Below are 17,738 nucleotides of genomic sequence, written 5' to 3' on the forward strand. Positions count from 1 at the left end.
GGGGATTCTTGGTTCCTGACTCCTGGCTTCAACCTGGTCTAGCACTGTTGTGACCATCTGGGAAGTGATCCAGCAGGTGGAAGATCTGTCTCTGTGTCTCTGCTTCTCTCTCTCTGTAACTTGGCCTTTCGATTAAATAAAACTGTGCTGTGAGGGTGTTTGGAGGTGATAGTAACATTTGCGTGAGGAGTCTGAGTCAAGATCACTTTCTATAATATGAATGGCTGTCATCCAATCAGCGGAAGACTTGAATAAAATCAAAAGGCCAAGTCTCTTGCTAGTAAGAGGGAATTTCCTTTTCCCTAACTGCCTTGAACTGGGATATTAGGGTTTTTCCAGCCTTTAGACTCAAACTGAGACATTGGCTCTCTTGCTCTTGAGCTTGCCAATTTTTAAAATAAACTACACCTTTGACTCTGCTGGGTTTCTTCAAAGCAATCTCTTTTGAGGTATTTCAGTATTTGTAATGGAAATTTTTTATCAAATTTTGAGATTAAAATCAAATATAACAAAAGATTAACAAAATAATTTAAAATTAGTTAAAATTGGTTAGAATTTTAAAAACAAACAATGTTGGGCCTGGCATTGTGACACAGTGGGCTAAAATACTGCTTGGAACACCCACACCCTGTATCAGTGTTCTGATTTGAGTCCTAGCAGCTCTGTTTCCAATCCAACTCTCTGTTAATGTGTCTAGGAAAATAGCAGAATATGGCCCAAGTGCTTAGGTCCCTGCCACCAATGTGGGAGACTAGAATAGGGTTCCTGGCTTTATCCTGGACAAGACCTGGCTTGTGTGGGAAAAAAAAATGATGTGTCATGGATTCAGACTAGTGAAAGATTATCACTAAACAATTATAATCCGGTATTACTGAGGTATTCCATTGTTAATTACAATGTAAGCATTGTACTATATATATAATATATATATTATAAAGTTATATTCAGGCCAGTTTTTCAGATAGGTAGTACCCATAAGTGATATATAGGAATTGGAATTGTTTTTGCAAAACCAAAGTATTTTTTGTGAAAATACAGATGGTCAATATATGTTTTTAAAAAGTTAATATATTTTGTTTTAAAATATTTTGTTTTTTGAGAAGTAGAGACAAGAAAGGGCTCTTATCTGCTGGATAACTCTTCAATGCTTACAACAGTTGGAGCTGTGGCAGAGCTGAAGGCACAAGCTGGGAACTCAGGCCAAGGCTTGTTACGCTACAGCAGTTTTTTTACCCTAGTAACCGGGATTTCTCTTTCTTTGAAGCTCACATGTATATTTCATTGTTGTTTTCATTGTTTTGTGTACCAGAATTTCCATGTTTTGCATCAGGAAAGGTGGCTGTAGTTACTCAGCTCAGTCTGCTGTATTAGGAACTATTTTTCATTCGTTCAAAAAAAAACTATGATAAGGCCTGGTGCGGTAGCATAGTGGCTAAAGTCCTTGCCTTGAACGTGCCAGGATCCCGTATGGTCACCAGTTCTAATCCCGGTGGCCCCACTTCCCATCCAGCTTCCTGCCTGTGGCCTGGGAAAGCTTTTGATGAGAGCCCAAAGCCTTGGGATCCTGTACCTGTGTGGGAGACCAGGAAGTGGGTCCTGGCTGTTAGCTTTGGATTGGCTCAGCTCCAGCTGTTGTGGCTGCTTGGAGAGTGAATCATCAGATGGAGAATCTTTGTCTCTGTCTCTCCTCCTCTATATATATGTGACTTTGCAATAAAAATGAAATAAATCTACAAAAAAACTATGATAGACACTTTGCCATAATTGCCCATTTTAGTTTTTCTAAAAAGCACTTTACCAATACTTTAAAAAAATACATGTGACTTTCTGTAATGCTACTTCCTTATCATTGACGTTTAAAAGGAAGCCTACTGTCTGTGATGTGTTACCATCTCTGGAGTGATAATATAAAAACTGATTAGGTTGTTAGGGAATCCTGGGGCGGCAGCGCCTGATGGGAAGTGCGTTAACCATAACACCTCTATGTAAATGTTGTTAAGGAAATAGAAACTCTTGGGACTCCGGCCGATTCTCCCTGTTTCACCGCTGCTGCTTGGTAGAGCCCATATGACCCAATCCTTCCTTGTTAGTTTTCCCAGGTTATTCCCTAAATTCCTTGGGGGGTTTTTGATGTTTGTTTTTTTAACCTCTAGACCTGAGCACAGGAATCCTGGATTTTTCCAAATGCACTTTCCTATTTGATTGAAATGCACTTTCCTCTGAAGATTGATTGCTTAGAGCTGGCTCTCCTGAACAGCTACTGCTCCTGTATTTTCTCAGATGATCCCCTCATGGAATTTGTAGCCTAGCTTAGTCATCTCGTGTCTCCTCTGCTGGTCCTGCATCCACAGTCACCTCTCAGAGACCAGTTTCTTGCAGCTCTACTCCACTGAGTCACTGTGCAAAGCTCCCAGCCTCTCCACCTGAGTCACCACACACCCCCTTCTAGTGTTACCAGCCTGGTTCCTCCCCCAGCCTGGTTTCTTCTCAGAGAAATTCAGTACCATGTATTAGCAAATAGATGCAGTTCCATTTGTTGGAATTTTTTCAGTTGGCAAGAAATCTTTTTATAATGCATAATTTAAAAACCTATTTTAATACATAAATGTTGCCTATCCAGAAGGAGAGACAAAAACCTTAAGAACCCCATGTACCTAAAATTGCAGTTTTAACACTTGCAACTCTTGGTCAAGCTTGTTTTCTCGCTGTCTCCATCACTTTCACTGATTTATTTCGAAACTAACCCCAGATGCCTTACATTTTCCTCTTTATTTTCATATGTGGCTCTTAAATTAAAAAAAATTATTTGAAAGGAAGAGAGTCACACAGAGAGAAAAAACACAAACATACACATAGAGAGATATTATATACCTGCTTATTTGCTCCCCAAGTGCCCACAATAGCCAAGGTTGGGTCATGCCAAGATCAGGACCCGGGAACTCGATTTAGGTCTCCTATGTGGGTGGGCAGGGACTCACAAGCTTCAGCAAATATCTGCTGCCTCCCAGGGTATGCTTTAGAACGAAGTTCGACTCCAAAGCAGAGTTCAAACTTGAACCAAGGCAATCTGATATGGGATGCAGGTGGCCCCAGCAAAGTCTTAGGTGCTGTGCCAATTGTTTGCCCCCATAGGGAACTCTAGTGGTTTTTTTTTTTTTTTTTAACATTTATTTATTTTGTTTGAAAGTCAGATTTACATAGAGAAGAAGGAGAGACAGAGAGAAAGATCTTCCATCTGCTGGTTCACTACCCAAATGATCAAAACAGATGGAGCTGAGCTGATCCGAAGCCAGGAGCCAGGAGCCTTTTCCAGGTTTCCCACACGGGTGCAGGGTCCCAAAGCTTTGGGCCATCCTAGATTGCTTTCCCAGGCCACAAGCAGGGAGCTGGATGGGAACTGGTGCAGCTGAGACATGAACTGATGCCCACATATGGGGTGCTGGTGCTTGCAGGTAAAGGATTAGCCAATTGAGCTATCATGACAGGCCCGTAGTGTCTTTTTTTTTTTTTTAAGTATAAACACAATGCTGTTATCACACCTGAAGACAAAAACCCTGAATATTTTCTTAATGTCTTCAAATATTCAGGGTTTTATTGAACTGAGATCCGTGTAGGGATTATACATGCCAATGAGTAATGCAGCTTAAATGTATCCTTAAAAAATTTTTTTTTGCATTATGGAAAATTTCAAACACATACAAGGTAAACGGAATGATTTATGTACTCCATTCCTAGCTTCCACTATGAACAGCAATCTGCTACCCTACATTGTCTGTACCTTTCAGCACCTACCAGCTGAGTTCCCTTTTAATTTTTTGAGGCAATGTGTACATATATAGCAATACCGAAATCCTAGCTGTGTAACTCTGACAAATGGATTTACCAATGTAACCCAAGTTTTTATGACACAGAATATTTTTATCTTCCTCGAAAGCCCCTTTGGGTCTCTTCTTCCTTGAAGACAACTAGAGCTTTGATTTTTTTTTTTAACTTTAGCTTAGTGCCTGTAGAAATTTATTGTCTTTTATGTCCAGCTGCTTCTTAATATATCTGTGAGAATCATTGATGTTGTCAGATTAGTTTGTTTCTTTTAATTTTAATATATTACAACAGCATATTTATCTTTCTCATGTTAACGGGCCTTTAGTTAATTCAACTTTTTAATTGCTGAAAATACGGTTGTCATTAATATCCTTACATAAGTCTTCTTTGGATAGAGATTTTCATTGCTCTTAGATAACTTTCTGGAAATGAAATTACTTGGTAAAAGGGTAGTTTTTGCCTTATAATAAACTACCAAATTTTTCTAATGTGATTTGACAATTTTTTTAAAAATTTATATTTTTTAATTGGAAAGTCAGACCCACAGAGAGGAGAGACAGAAACATCTTCCATCCACTGGTTCACTCCCTAAGTGCCCACAATGGCCGGAGCTCAGCTAATCCCAAGCCAGGAGCCAGGAGCTCCTTCTAGGTCTCCCATGTGGGTGCAGCGTCCCCAGGCTTTTGGCCATCCTTTACTGCTGTACCCAAGCCACAAACAGAGAGCTGGATGGGAAGTGGAGCTGGACACGAACTGGACACGAACTGGTGCCCATATGGTCTCAGAGCTGCCAGATGAGGACTTTAGCTAACTATTTGAAAGGCAGAGTTATAGAGAAAGAAGGAGAGAGAGAGAAAGAGAAAACTTCTAACTTTGAACAGCCAGAGCTGGACCAGTCTAAAGCCAGGAGTTCCTTTTGGGCTTTTCATATGGCTGCTGGGGCCCAAGAACTTGGGCCTTGCTCTGCTGGTTTTCCAGGCCATTAGCAGGAAACTGTATTGGAAGTGGAGCAACTAGTACGCAACCAGGCACCCATGTGGGATTCTGGCTGTTCAAATAGATGCTTAGCTTGCTATGCCATGATACTGGCCTTTAACACATGTATTTTTAAAGTCTTTTTAACTTAGGAACTCCAGACAGTACTTCAGCTATGTACATGGAAGCCGTTTTTTTTTCTTTTTTAGATATTTTGTTTTTGTTTTATGACACCGTTTAATAGGCACTGGGGTCTCCTTTCCGCCTCCCCATGTTCCCTCCTTTTCCCTCCCTTCTCCCCTCCAGTCTTACAATGGGTTTTTCGTGAATTTTCACAAGTCCATCATACTGCCACTGAGGTGTCTCCAAACAATGTAAATTATTAGCTGTATGGCTGTGAGTCCATCCCTGTACTGCATACATGAGGACATACTTCTCTCTGTTTCCACCTGTGAACATATTAATTTCCACTACACTTCCATGGGGAGGAAAAAAAAAAGAACATTAAAAAAATGTGAAACTTCATCCACATAAAGTTGCCGAACATGTAACAGAGGTATCAATGTGACACTGGGGTGGTGAAAAAGAGTGTCCAGCATCTTCACATAGCAAGAAATGCTAACATGTGTCTTGTGTGGCAATGATGAGAGTACAATAAGGATTTTTTTTTAAAGATTTATTTATTTTATTACAAAGTCAGATATACAGAGAGGAGAGACAGAGAGGAAGATCTTCCGTCCGATGATTCACTCCCCAAGTGAGCCGCAACGCCCATCCGAAGCCAGGAGCCAGGAACCTCTTCCGGGTCTCCCACGCGGGTGCAGGGTCCCAAAGCTTTGGGCCGTCCTCGGCTTTGGGCCGTCCTCAACTGCTTTCCCAAGCCACAAGCAGGGAGCTGGATGGGAAGTGGAGCTGCCGGGATTAGAACTGGTGCCCATATGGGATCCCGGGGCGTTCAAGGCGAGGACTTTAGCCGCTAGGCCACGCTGCCAGGCCCAAGAGTACAATAAGGATTACAAGCAACCAGTCTGTTACAGATGGTTTATTAATGGATTACATCACAGGTCTTATTACAAAAGGTACAAGTAATTAGGAAGTGCAATATCCACAGGAAAAATCCTTAGATTTGACATTATATTATCTTATATTAAGGCAAATATATGTTATCTGACCTTTTGGGATTGACTCATTTTCCTTAGCATAATGGTCTCCAGTTTGGCCCATTTGGCTATAAATAATTGTATTTCGGTTTTTTTTTTTAATAGCTGAGTAGTATTCCATAGAGTAGATGAACTACAGTTTCTTTAGCTAGTCCTCAGATGATGGGTATTTAGTTTGCTTCCATGTTGTTGCAATTATTGATTGTGTTGCAGTGAACAAAAGGGTGCACGTTGTTTTGTTATATAACAAGTCTTTTGGATTTATTCCTAGAAGTGGTATTGTCGGGTCATATGGTAGGTAGTTTTCAGTTGCCTGAGTATTCTACATACTGACTTCCATGGTAGTTGCATCAGCCTGCAATCCCACCAGCAGTGGAGTAAGGTTCCCTGCCATCCCCTCCCACAACCTTGCCAGCAGGTGTTGTTGGTAGTTTTCTGTATGTGGGCCATTCTTACAGGAGTTAAGTAGAACCTCAGTGTTGTCTTTATTTGAATTTCCCTTATTGCCAGGGCACTTGAGCATTTTTTCATATGCATTTTGTTAGCCATTTGGATTTGTTCTTTTGGAAAAAAAAAAAAACTTCAAAAAAAAAAATGGTGTGAAAATGTGAAAAGCATGACATTAAATAGACAAGGACATTTTTCCTCAGTACATAGAACAAGTAGTAGGGCATTGCTTTATTTGACCTTAGATGTAAGTATGTGCATTTGTTGACTCAGTTTTTGGCATTCTGCACACATCCATGAATGATCATGAATGTACTATCACTGTTGATTTTAGGGTGATAAAAATCTTAGCAAGGAGCAAATTTGCAAATGTAAAATTTATAAATAATGAAAATTGTACACTTATGTACGTGTGTATATATATGTAAAGATATAAAATAGAGTTGTCATCTCTTTATTCTCTTGACATTGGACAAGTTAAAAGAATGAACTTTTTTAATGTGTTTTTTAAATATTTATTTTATTTTTATTTAAACGCCAGAGTTAAACAGAGAGGAGAGACAGAGAGCACTTCTAGCCACTGGTTCACTCTCCAAATGTCCTCAGGGACCAGAACTGGGCTGTTCTGAAGCCAGGAGCCAGGAGCTTCTTCCCAGTTTCCCATGTCAGTAGAGCGACCCAAGAACCTGAGCTATCCTCTGCTGCTTTCCCAGGCCATCACAGGAAGCTGGATCAGAAGTAGAGCAGCCGGGACATTGGCGAAGGATGCCGGCATCACAGGTGAAGGCATAGCCTACAATTCCGAAGTGTCAATCCCAAGAATGAACTTACTTTCAACAAGTTTGATGGGATTACATTGCCATGAAACTTAGGCTTGATGGGGTGCATTGTCACAAAATATACATAAATTTAACAGTAATCCTGACTCATTGTGATTAAGAAAATGTAGGTAAATTGTGTTTTAGATAAGCTAATATTTTTACTAAGAATCCTGCCTGGACAAGAAAACCATTGTGATATGTAGAGGGAGGGATGACATGGGTTCCAGGAAGATAAATATAAAACTGTCTAAAGCCAATTAAAAATCTGACTTGAAAGATGAAAAGTCTAGTTTTATATACTCAGTAAAGGTAAAGAATTTGATTCTGAGATATTTAAGTTAATGGCAAATGAGATGTATAACATAATGAGGATTCCTGGTGACTAGAAAGATCCAGTTTGCCTGGAAGCTGAGCAGTGGACACAAACAGAAATGGATAGTGTCCCTAGGAGAAGGAATGAGTTATGACATGGACTTGAGACTATGTGTAAAGAAAACCTCAGTAAGAAAAAACAAGAGATTTTAAAATTTGGATAAAGGAAATTATTTCAGCATGAGTGTGATTTTTAGAGAACAGTTTAAGAATCTGATTAATTCACCCATTGACAATCAAATTTATATAAGGAATGAAAACTGAGCACTTGTGATTACATATTGAGATGTATTTTATTCCCTCCTTCCTAGATCTCTAGAAATTGCAGCCATATATTTTTCCTGCTTCTTACTTGATTTACTAAGCAAGTAAAAACTGAAGACCATAAGGGATACTAAAAGATACAGGTAGGATAAATATTAGCATCACAATTATCCTTTGCCATCTCCACCCCCACCCCAGTTACAATTCTTGTGGGTGGAGACAACAGAAAATATAACATTAGACTTTCACTTCACTCTCATCTTTAAAATTTCCCTCTAGGCCAAATACCCACCTAAGATAATTTCCTGGGGTTAAGTCACAGGGGATAGCCTGTCACTACCTTGGACTCATTAACTTGAACATTTATATTCCTAAACTGAGAAACTCCTGGTTCCTTCCCCAATTCAACTAGGATTCCTGGAAATTTTTCCTGTAATTCTCTCCCTTAAGATGCTTTGAACAACATTCTGTAAGCCATAGCCTGGGTCCCTCATTGTTTACTGGATAGCTTGTTTGTACTCAGTGGCTTCTCTCTGGATGTAAGAATTTGAAAGATTGTATGTAGGCAATTTTTAAAAAAATCCTGGGCCAGGTGTTTGGCATAGCAGTAAAGCAGGTGCTTGAGCTAGCCCATCCCATATTGGAGTCCCTGAGTTTATGGCACAACTCCACTCTCAGTTCCAGTTTCCTTCTGAAGAGGGAAGTGCCTCTTCTGGAAGACAGGAAGTGAAGGCTCACGTACTTGCATCACTGCCACTCACTTGGAATACCTGGATGGAGCTCCCAGCTGCTGGCTTCAGCCTGGCCTACCACTGGCTGTTGTAGCCATTGGCAGCCCAGTAACTCAAAAATAGATTTACTGGTGGATAAGACTGGAAGAATATTAAATAAAAATGGCATTCTGAGATCAGCATTGTGGTGTAATGGGTAAAGCCACAATCTGCAACACTGGTTTCTTATATGGGGACTGTTTCAGTCCTGGCTGTTCCAATTCCAAACCAGCTCCTGCTAATGGGCCTGGAAAAGCAGCCAAAGATGGCCCAAGTCCTTGGGCTCCCTATGAGCTAGGGGAGACCACGGTGAAGCTCTTAGCTGCTGGTTTTGATCTGGCCAAGCTTTGGGCATTGTAGCCTTTTGAGGAGTAAACCAGAGGATGGAAGCTCTCTCTCTCTTTCTTTCTGCCTCTTGCTTCTAACTCTGCCTTACAGATAAATGAAATAAATCTTACACACCACACACACACACAAAAGCTGTGTTCTGTTCATATAAAATAGTAGCACATATCTGCTGATTTAAAAATCAAACAGTAAGCCCTTTTATAGCTGCAGATTTAGCTTGAACTTTTACTCAATTTTTAAATTCATTGTTCAATTTGTACTATATACAATTTATGAGATCATTTTGCTTTCCTAATAAATTTTTTGTTTTCACTTATGAACCATATTTATCTATCTTCATCTTTTACTTTCCTGTTCCAAATTCTAACAAATTATTCAGCTGTAGGATTAGACAAAGTTAGAGGTTGCAGACAAGCAGGTAAAATAATAAAGCAAGAACATACCCAGTTGTTCAGAAGACAGATCCCTACATAAAACTTCAAGAAATAACAATAGATTGAATCAGTGATCATGTGTAATATTGAATTTAGAATAGGATCTAGGGTGTGCGAATGGGCTTTAGTTGTCAGTCATTGTTGCTTTTCACCTTCCCCCTTGGAAAAATGTCTGCTATGTTGTAACTGCTCTGTGAATGCTGAATGCTTTCTGCCCTCTTTTGATCTTGCCAAGGATACCCCATCCCCCAAGCTCTCATCTACTCCATGGGAAAGCTTTTGAATTTATACTCTCTTGCATGCCATACCTAAATCCTGGCCAACCAACTCTAGCAAGTATGTGGTTCAAGTGGTCCCTTAGACTGCTTGAGTAACCAAACATGTCCAGGGAACACAAGTGAATTAGAGCAAGAGGACACATATGCCTGTTTAGAGCTTTATGTGTGGCTTGTTAAAGTGTAGAATTCCACCCATGTAAAGTATCAATAGTTACATTATATTTTGATACATAAGCACAAAAAGGAACACAGTATACACTTTGTGTGTATAGAGAAGTGAGGGCAATACGAAGATTAGAACACCAGATCTTTTATAATTTGAGATACAAAAGTAAGAACACCAGCTCTTTCATAGTCTGAGATTCAGTTAAAATGTTTGTTTACTCAATGTTTAGATTTAATTGTTCAATTGGAACTATGAACATTTTTGCCATTTGTAAGATTTGCTGTCCTAAACAGTTTGTTATTCACTTCTCAGCAAGAACTATTTACCTTCATTTCTTATTTTCTATTTTAATATTCCAACAGATTATTTAGCACAAGGATTAGACTGGGTTAGTGGTTAAAGACAAATAGATGTTACTTAAACTCCCCAAAATGGAATATATAATGAAAACATTTGATGGTTTTATTCAAGTGGGAAACGATAGTTGTTGAGATTTATAAATGTAACTACTGTGATTTTTTTCTCATAATATAGTGAATTGTGGAGTTGGCTGTTAATATGACTGGCTACATATGAAGAAAAGATAAATATTTATACTTGCAAATGCAAACTGGTTAGCTTAGAAGAAAATTTTAAATATGTCTTTATAAATGGGACAGATAAAATAGGAAAAAAAGGAAAAGGTTGTCTCTCAGTTATATATAGTTAAATCTTAATTACTTTGAGATTATTCAGCTGGCATCAAAATAGTACCTCTTGACCCAGAAGTAAAAGGAAAAACTGTTATCTATGAAAGAAATCAAAGAAGAAAGGAAGAGAGGGAAGATGGGAGGGAGGAAGGACTAAGAAAAAATCTCACAAACAGAAGAAATTCTTCGTTTTTAAACATTTAAATAAACTTGATTATTTTATTCCCCAGGCTACAGGTTAAAAGCAATGCAGCTTTTTGCTAGTAATTATATAAATACAAATATTTATTGTGTGTCATAAATTGTTAATTTTTCCCTCTAATTCTCTTCTTTTTTTCTTTTTTTGGCTTGGTCAGTAGGTTTATTGTCTTTACAGGATGATCTTCATAGAAAATGGTTTGGCTTAGCTCTTTGCAACCCACTGCTGAACTTGGAGGAAGCTCGCCTTCTATTGGGCTACCTGATCTTTCTCCTGGGCAAGGGATATTTTGGGATGGTTCCACCTCTTCTTTTTAACCTTTCTCTTGGGCTTCTTCTCATTCACTGGATTCTCTCATACAGCCTTGTGGGCTGTCTTATATACCTTCTCCATCATGTCTGCAGTCACATTGTTCTTTAAGTATTCAGAGAATTGCTTCTTGTAAGCATCTTCATCTTCTTCCCCATTAGGGAATGCACACAGTCTGCAACGTTCTGCCCCATGATGTGCTCCCAGTGTACTTCCGCATTAAACTCTTGGCTTTCAGAATAGTAGCCAGGGAATTGTTTGGTTCTGGGAGAGATTGACAAGTCTCCATCCACAGCTCCCATTAGGGCTCCAAACACTGTATTGTCAGTAGTGGTCCTGGCAAGGCCTGCATCCAGACAGCACAGGAAGGGACCAGGTTGGCCATCAATGCTTTCCACATTGTGTTCATCTCAAGTCACCTCCACTTGGCCTAGGTAGAACTTACCCACGCCGAACCTATTCAGAAGCCTGCGAGCCTGCAGAGGGCCACTACAATACGCTGCAGCATAACTGGTCAGGCCAACTTTCACACTGTATTTTGGTAGTTTGTGTGCATAAGCCGCGCTCACTATTATATCCCCTTCTATCAGAGCATAAGGAATTTGACAAATGATATCTCTGTTAGTTACACGAACTATTATCCTTGGGTGTGTTATACTTATTTTTATCCTGGATCACTGAGCGTTTCCAAGCATAGTAATCAGTTTTACCTCCTTGATGTCTTCTAAATTTCACTTGGTATCTTTTAAAAGTAGGCCTTATTCTTCACAGCTTTAACAAACCCCATCCTGTGGAGGAGAGACCTGCAACGATAGCTCCACACAGACCTCCCTCTGATTTCTCTTTTTTTTACAGATGAGAACACTGGGGTGGAGAGATGTTGGTTAATTTACTCAAGATCCTTTGCTAGAGAGTGTTAGAGTCAATATCCTAACACGGGTGTTCTACCAGAAGCCCACATTCAGCTGTGAATGGCAAACCCTCAGACTGTGCCTGCAGTGATGCCAAGGGAGGTTCCAGATTTCACAGTCTAGAAGCCTCAGGGAACAGGAAGAAAGACCCAGCTGGCCTGAGTAAAAGCTGATGCTGCCATCAAGACAATGGGGAAGGGAGCTGAGGGCTGAGCGGTGCCAGACCCTTCGCAATTATTTAACTTACTCTTTACAACCGTTCTGCAAGTTGAACCATCACTTCTCAGATGAAGAAACAGATTTCAAAATTACAACATCCCCTTATTGCATAATTAGGTAATAGCAGACCCAGGGTGTTAATCCAAGTCTATGACACCAGAACCAAGCTTCCCATGTACATCACAACAAACATAGGAACTGAAAAAGCATTTCAGTACAAACTGTTGTGTAGAAGGAAACTAGGAACACACAAGCTTTGTTGAATGCATAAGTGGTTGAATAGCACAAAATGAATATGTAAAACTTAGAGCTCAATACTCAGCGAACAGTATGTTTTCATGTATTGCACATTACTTTCATGTTCCCTTGAAGTTCCATGTCCTGCATAAGGGTTGATGCATTTTTAATGATAGATTTTAATAATTAAAAATAAGATAGGGCCTGGCATGATATTGTAGCAGCTGAAGTCCTTGCATTGCTTGTGCCTGGATCCCATATGGGCACCAGTTCTGATTCCAGCAGACCTGCTTCCCATCCAGATCCCTGCTTGTGGCCTAGGAGAGCAGTTGAGGACGGCTCAAAGCCTTGGGACCCTGCACCTACGTGGGAGACCTGGAGTAAGTTCCTGGCTCCTGGCTTTGGATCGGCACAGCACTGGCTTTGCCGTCACTTGGGGAGTGAATCATCAAACGAAAGATCTTTCTCTCTCTCTCTCCTCCTCTTTGTATATCTGACTTTGTAATAAAAATAATAAATAAATATTTAAAAAAAGAAACCATGAGCCAGAAACTGCATCTGATCTCTCCACTTCATGACAGGAGCCCAAGTACTTTGCCATCTTCTGCTAATTCCCAGACATGTTAGCAGGAATATAGACTGGAAGCAGGATAGCCAGGACCTGAACCAGCACTCCTAAATGGGATGCCAGCTTTACAAATGGCAGCTTAACATTCTGTGCCACAATAATTGATTTTTAATAAATTTTCTGATTAGCTTAAGAAATATGAAATATTGGCCAGATTTATAACATCATGCAGAGATCTATTTATGAAACTTTATTATGCCAGAAATTCTCTTATGAAAATGCCTTCAGCTTAAGGTTGCATATAGCACATATGTGCTGATTAATATGTATTTTGGAAAAAGTCCATCATCTCTTACTAGGACAGCATTTTAACAGTGTAAAAGAACATATTTCTTCTTTTAAAAGCATTTACTATAATTGTATTTTCTAAGAAGCTATTTGAATATTGAATCAATATGACAGGTCTCCTGAAAGTAATTATTGAATAATTGGCCTAAAACAGTACTTTGCACACCTAGATAAAGTACAGGTAGCAGACTCTTACAAGTAAATAATATCTGTTTTTCCCCCTTTAAGAAGTAACAGCATAAAGACAGGACAATTATTTGCTTATTTTTAAAGAAAAGATACTGTATTATTGAAAGGATACCTTATCTCTGCCTGCTTGCCACCCTCTCAGAAAAGAGCAGTCATTTATATTCCTGTTCCCTTTATCCTCACAGCTTTTAACCACTCTCAGGCCTCATCAGACAGTTGTCTTTCATTTCTTTAAAAAAAAATAACCTACTTAGTTGTTTGAGAAGCAGAGAAATTCAGATAGATAACTCCCATTTGTTGGTTCACTGTCCAGTTGTGCACAACAACTGGGACTAAGATGGACCAAAGCCAGTAGCCAAGGGTTCAGTCCAGAGCTTCCATGTGGGTGACTGGAGTCCAGCTCCTTGAGACATCACTGCTGTCTCTCAGGAAGCTGGAATAAGGAGCTGGAGCTGGGAGTTGAATTCGGCTACTCTGATGTGGACATCAGTCATCCCTACTGATGTCTTCATGGCTAGGCCAAGTGCCAAGTGCCTTCCCCCAGAATCCCATTTTTTATATGGCCTATCTTCATTAACCTAATACTCATCTTTTATGTTTTGTATCTTCTGTTAACTATTGTGACACACTTCCTTATCCAATCAGCATTTAAAGTTTGCCTGCTCTCTGGGATTAATATCTATAACCACACAGAAATATGTGTGTCAGTATATTTTCTACTCTTACATTCTGAATGTGTCTTAAAATATGTCATATGACCACCTACATATTCACATAAATTGGAGCTGAAGTTTGTCATAAAGAGCCCAAACCATGCCAGGGCACTGGAAATGAGAGAGAATATCTTTTTGTATTTGATTTCCTGGTCCTGTATCATTGTATAACCAAAAAAAAAAAAAAAACATGATCATGGCCAACAGCCAAATCTTCCACAAGTGTGGATGTTCATTAATAGATTTATCAAGTATTAGTTTTCTTGTAATTCATAAATGTTCATGTCTAGACAGGAAAAAAAAACAGTACAGTGTTTGAGCATTCTTTCTGATGTGTATTCTGGTAACTTGTAGACCACTTAGGTCTAAAATATGTAAGTCATTTGTGGTGCTGCTAAAGAGAGCCTTCCTCTTCTTTGTTTTTACTCTGGAGTAAAGAATTTGCTCTCAATTATTTATTTTTTCTCCTGATAACTTACAAGATTTCATGACTGAATACATTTTTCTTCTATGTATTTTAAATAATTTACTATGATAGTTACATATAGTAAATTAAAATTTACTGAAATACTTAAGAGGACAACTTTTAGAGAATCTTCTTTTTTTTTTTAAAGAGTTATTATTATTGGAAAGTCAGATATACAGAGAGGAGGAGAGACAGAGAGGAAGATCCTCCATCCAATGATTCACTCCCCAAGTGAGCCGCAACGGGCCAGTGCGCGCTGATCCGATGCCGGGAACCAGGAACCTCTTCCAGGTCTCCCACGCGGGTGCAGGGTCCCAAAGCTTTGGGCTGTCCTCGACTGCTTTCCCAGTCCACAAGCAGGGAGCTGGATGGGAAGTGGAGCTGCCGGGATTAGAACCGGCGCCCATATGGGATCCCGGGGCGTTCAAGGCGAGGACCTTAGCCGCTAGGCCACGCCACTGGGCCCTAGAGAATCTTCTTTTGAAATTTTATAGTGAGTGAGTTTCACAGTTCATCAGTGTTTCTGCATTTCTTCAATAGCACAGTACTATCATTGCATGTATTCTTGAGAGCTTGTTTGGAGGTTCTAATTGGGGCCCGCTGCTACTTGTATACCCTTGACCACAGACCAGTCCTCCTCTAGTGGGGATGGTCATCCTCTGTGACTAAAGATATAACTTCAGGAGAGACACACATGTATGGTGTGAGGGAAGCAGGGGAAACCCAGCTAGTCAGCCAGATCAGTCAAATCAACCCTGGCGATCAGTGAAATGACAGATATTGCAGGCAGATTGCCCTCACATCCTGCACCTGTTCATTATGTATAATGTGCTGTTTTGTGTGACCAATATGTTAAGTGATTTGTGTGGGTCACTATTAGTTAAACAGTCACAACACATTTTAAAGTGTTGAATTTTACACTTAAAGAGAATGCTAGTGGTTTATTTTTATCAATTCTTATCTGGGCAGAGCAGTATCTTTTCTTACCATTTATGGTCAGAATGCTTCTGAACCAGGAGTGCGGTAGACTAGTGGCTAAAATCTTCGCCAAGTATACACCAGGATCCTATATGAGTGCCGGTTTGTATCTCAGCTGCTCCACTTCCCATCCAGCTCCCTGCCTGTGACCTGAGAAAGCAGTCGAGGATGGCCCAAAGCCTTGGGACCCTGCACCTAAGTGGGAGACCCAGAAGAAGCTCCTGGCTTCGGATTGGCTCAGCTCTGGTCACTGCAACCACTTGGGGAGTGAACCAGTGGATGGAAGATCTTTCACTCTGTCTCTCCTTCTCTCTGTAAATGCTACTTTCCAATAAAAGTAAATAATTACCAAAAAAAGCCATGATTGTGTGATGTCCTCCTCTGCACCTTCCTTCATGCTCACCAGAATGAGATTCCTAAGCAGCTCTCAAGGTCACTATGTCACCATCATTTGGTCCTGCTCAACTCATGCTCCTGTGTCCATCTCTGCTGTGCCTTTGGTATCTCGTCTACTGATGCCTTCTTTAAGATGGACCCCACAACCTTTCCTAGCTATTGCCTTAATCCTCCTTTTCCTCCCATTCAAGATTTCTGAGAAGACAGATATATTCAGTCCTTCCATTTTCTTAGCCCTTGTTCACTGCTGTATTCTCATAACATGGGTTATTTTAACTATTTGGAAGGGTGCAATTCTATGGTATTAAGACAATCACATTGTTATGCCAGCTTCACCATTCATCTCTAAACCTCTGTGTCCATTAAACACTACTTTCTATGTATCCCCACTCTTACCCTGCTCCAAGCTTTGGAAAACACCATTCTATTGTCTGTCTCTGTGATTTTGATACCATTAGTACCTTGGTCTTCATTGCTTTGTAACTGGCTTATTTCACTTTGTGTAATTTCCTTAAGACTCATCCATCTTCCTCTATTCTCTTTGATTGAAGTCTGTTTTCTCTGTATCACTGAAACCGTCCTTGTCAAAGTTAACCATGAGCCCTTGCTTCTGCAGTGTTGTGAAACTCTTTAATTTCTTTTTAAATGTATTTGAAAGCCATAAGTACACACACACACACATACGCAATAGGGGGATCAGGGTTGGGAGGAATGACAGAGAAGAAAAAGAGAGATCTTCCATTTACTGGTTTACTTCCCAAATGCCTGTAATGACCTGGGAAGGGCCAGGTTGAAGCCAGGAGCCTGGAAATCCATCTGGGTCTCCTACTACCCAAGTACGTAAGCCATAATTTGCTGCCTCCTAGAGTGCATGTTGGCAGGAAGCTGGATCCCAAGAAGAGTAATCCGGCTGCTAAAAAGGCACTCTGAAATGAATGCAAGTGTCCCAAACAGTGTCTTTGCTGACACATGACAATGGCTGCCCTAATACTTTGGAAATTTGTCTTTATCTTTTAATAACAGTCACTACACTTTGGTGTTTCTTGATATCTACTTTCTACTTCAACATCCATTTCTCCTGATTTTTCTCTTCAAGTTCTAACTCTTCTTTAGGAATTCCTCTCCACTTTACGTACTACTTTTCTTCTTCACTCTGTACTGCAGAGCATGCACTCCTTGGGTGACCTCATGCATTGCTATTCCTTCTATCTGCCACTTATGTGTTGATTTTGACTCACTCTATCTCCAACTCGTATTCTTCTCCTTAGAAGAGAGAGAACATCTACAACGGAGATCTCCACACAAATTTCAGAAATTTTGTTTAAAAATGAGCTTAACGTTTTCCCCTTCAGATTTAAATCAACTAATGGATACAACCTTCCTGAGTAACTCTTGGACCAACTAGTTTGTTACACATGGGCTGCTTCTATGAAGGGAAATGTGACTCTGAGCCTTGTAATCCTAGGTGCTGCAATATCAAGAATAAAATGTAGCTGAGATTTCTCAGCAGATGGGAAAATGAATACTTTAGTCCTAAAATAATAAAAGAATAATCCAAGAAGCACACCATGGCATCTGCTCTCCTAACGCCATAATTCTGCATTATAAAAGCCAAGGGCTTGGTTGCAACTACATCTCAGGACAACTTCTCCTGACCAG

At 40.0% G+C, this 17,738-nt stretch overlaps 1 pseudogene; it reads right to left on the reverse strand.

Moving 5' to 3' along the window:
* Window positions 1-10,949: 10,949 nt before the first annotated feature.
* Window positions 10,950-11,853, reverse strand: LOC101519661 (large ribosomal subunit protein uL18-like; annotated as a pseudogene).
* Window positions 11,854-17,738: the final 5,885 nt, after the last annotated feature.

The sequence above is a fragment of the Ochotona princeps genome, chromosome 8, assembly GCF_030435755.1.
Source record: "Ochotona princeps isolate mOchPri1 chromosome 8, mOchPri1.hap1, whole genome shotgun sequence".
Taxonomy (NCBI): domain Eukaryota; kingdom Metazoa; phylum Chordata; class Mammalia; order Lagomorpha; family Ochotonidae; genus Ochotona; species Ochotona princeps.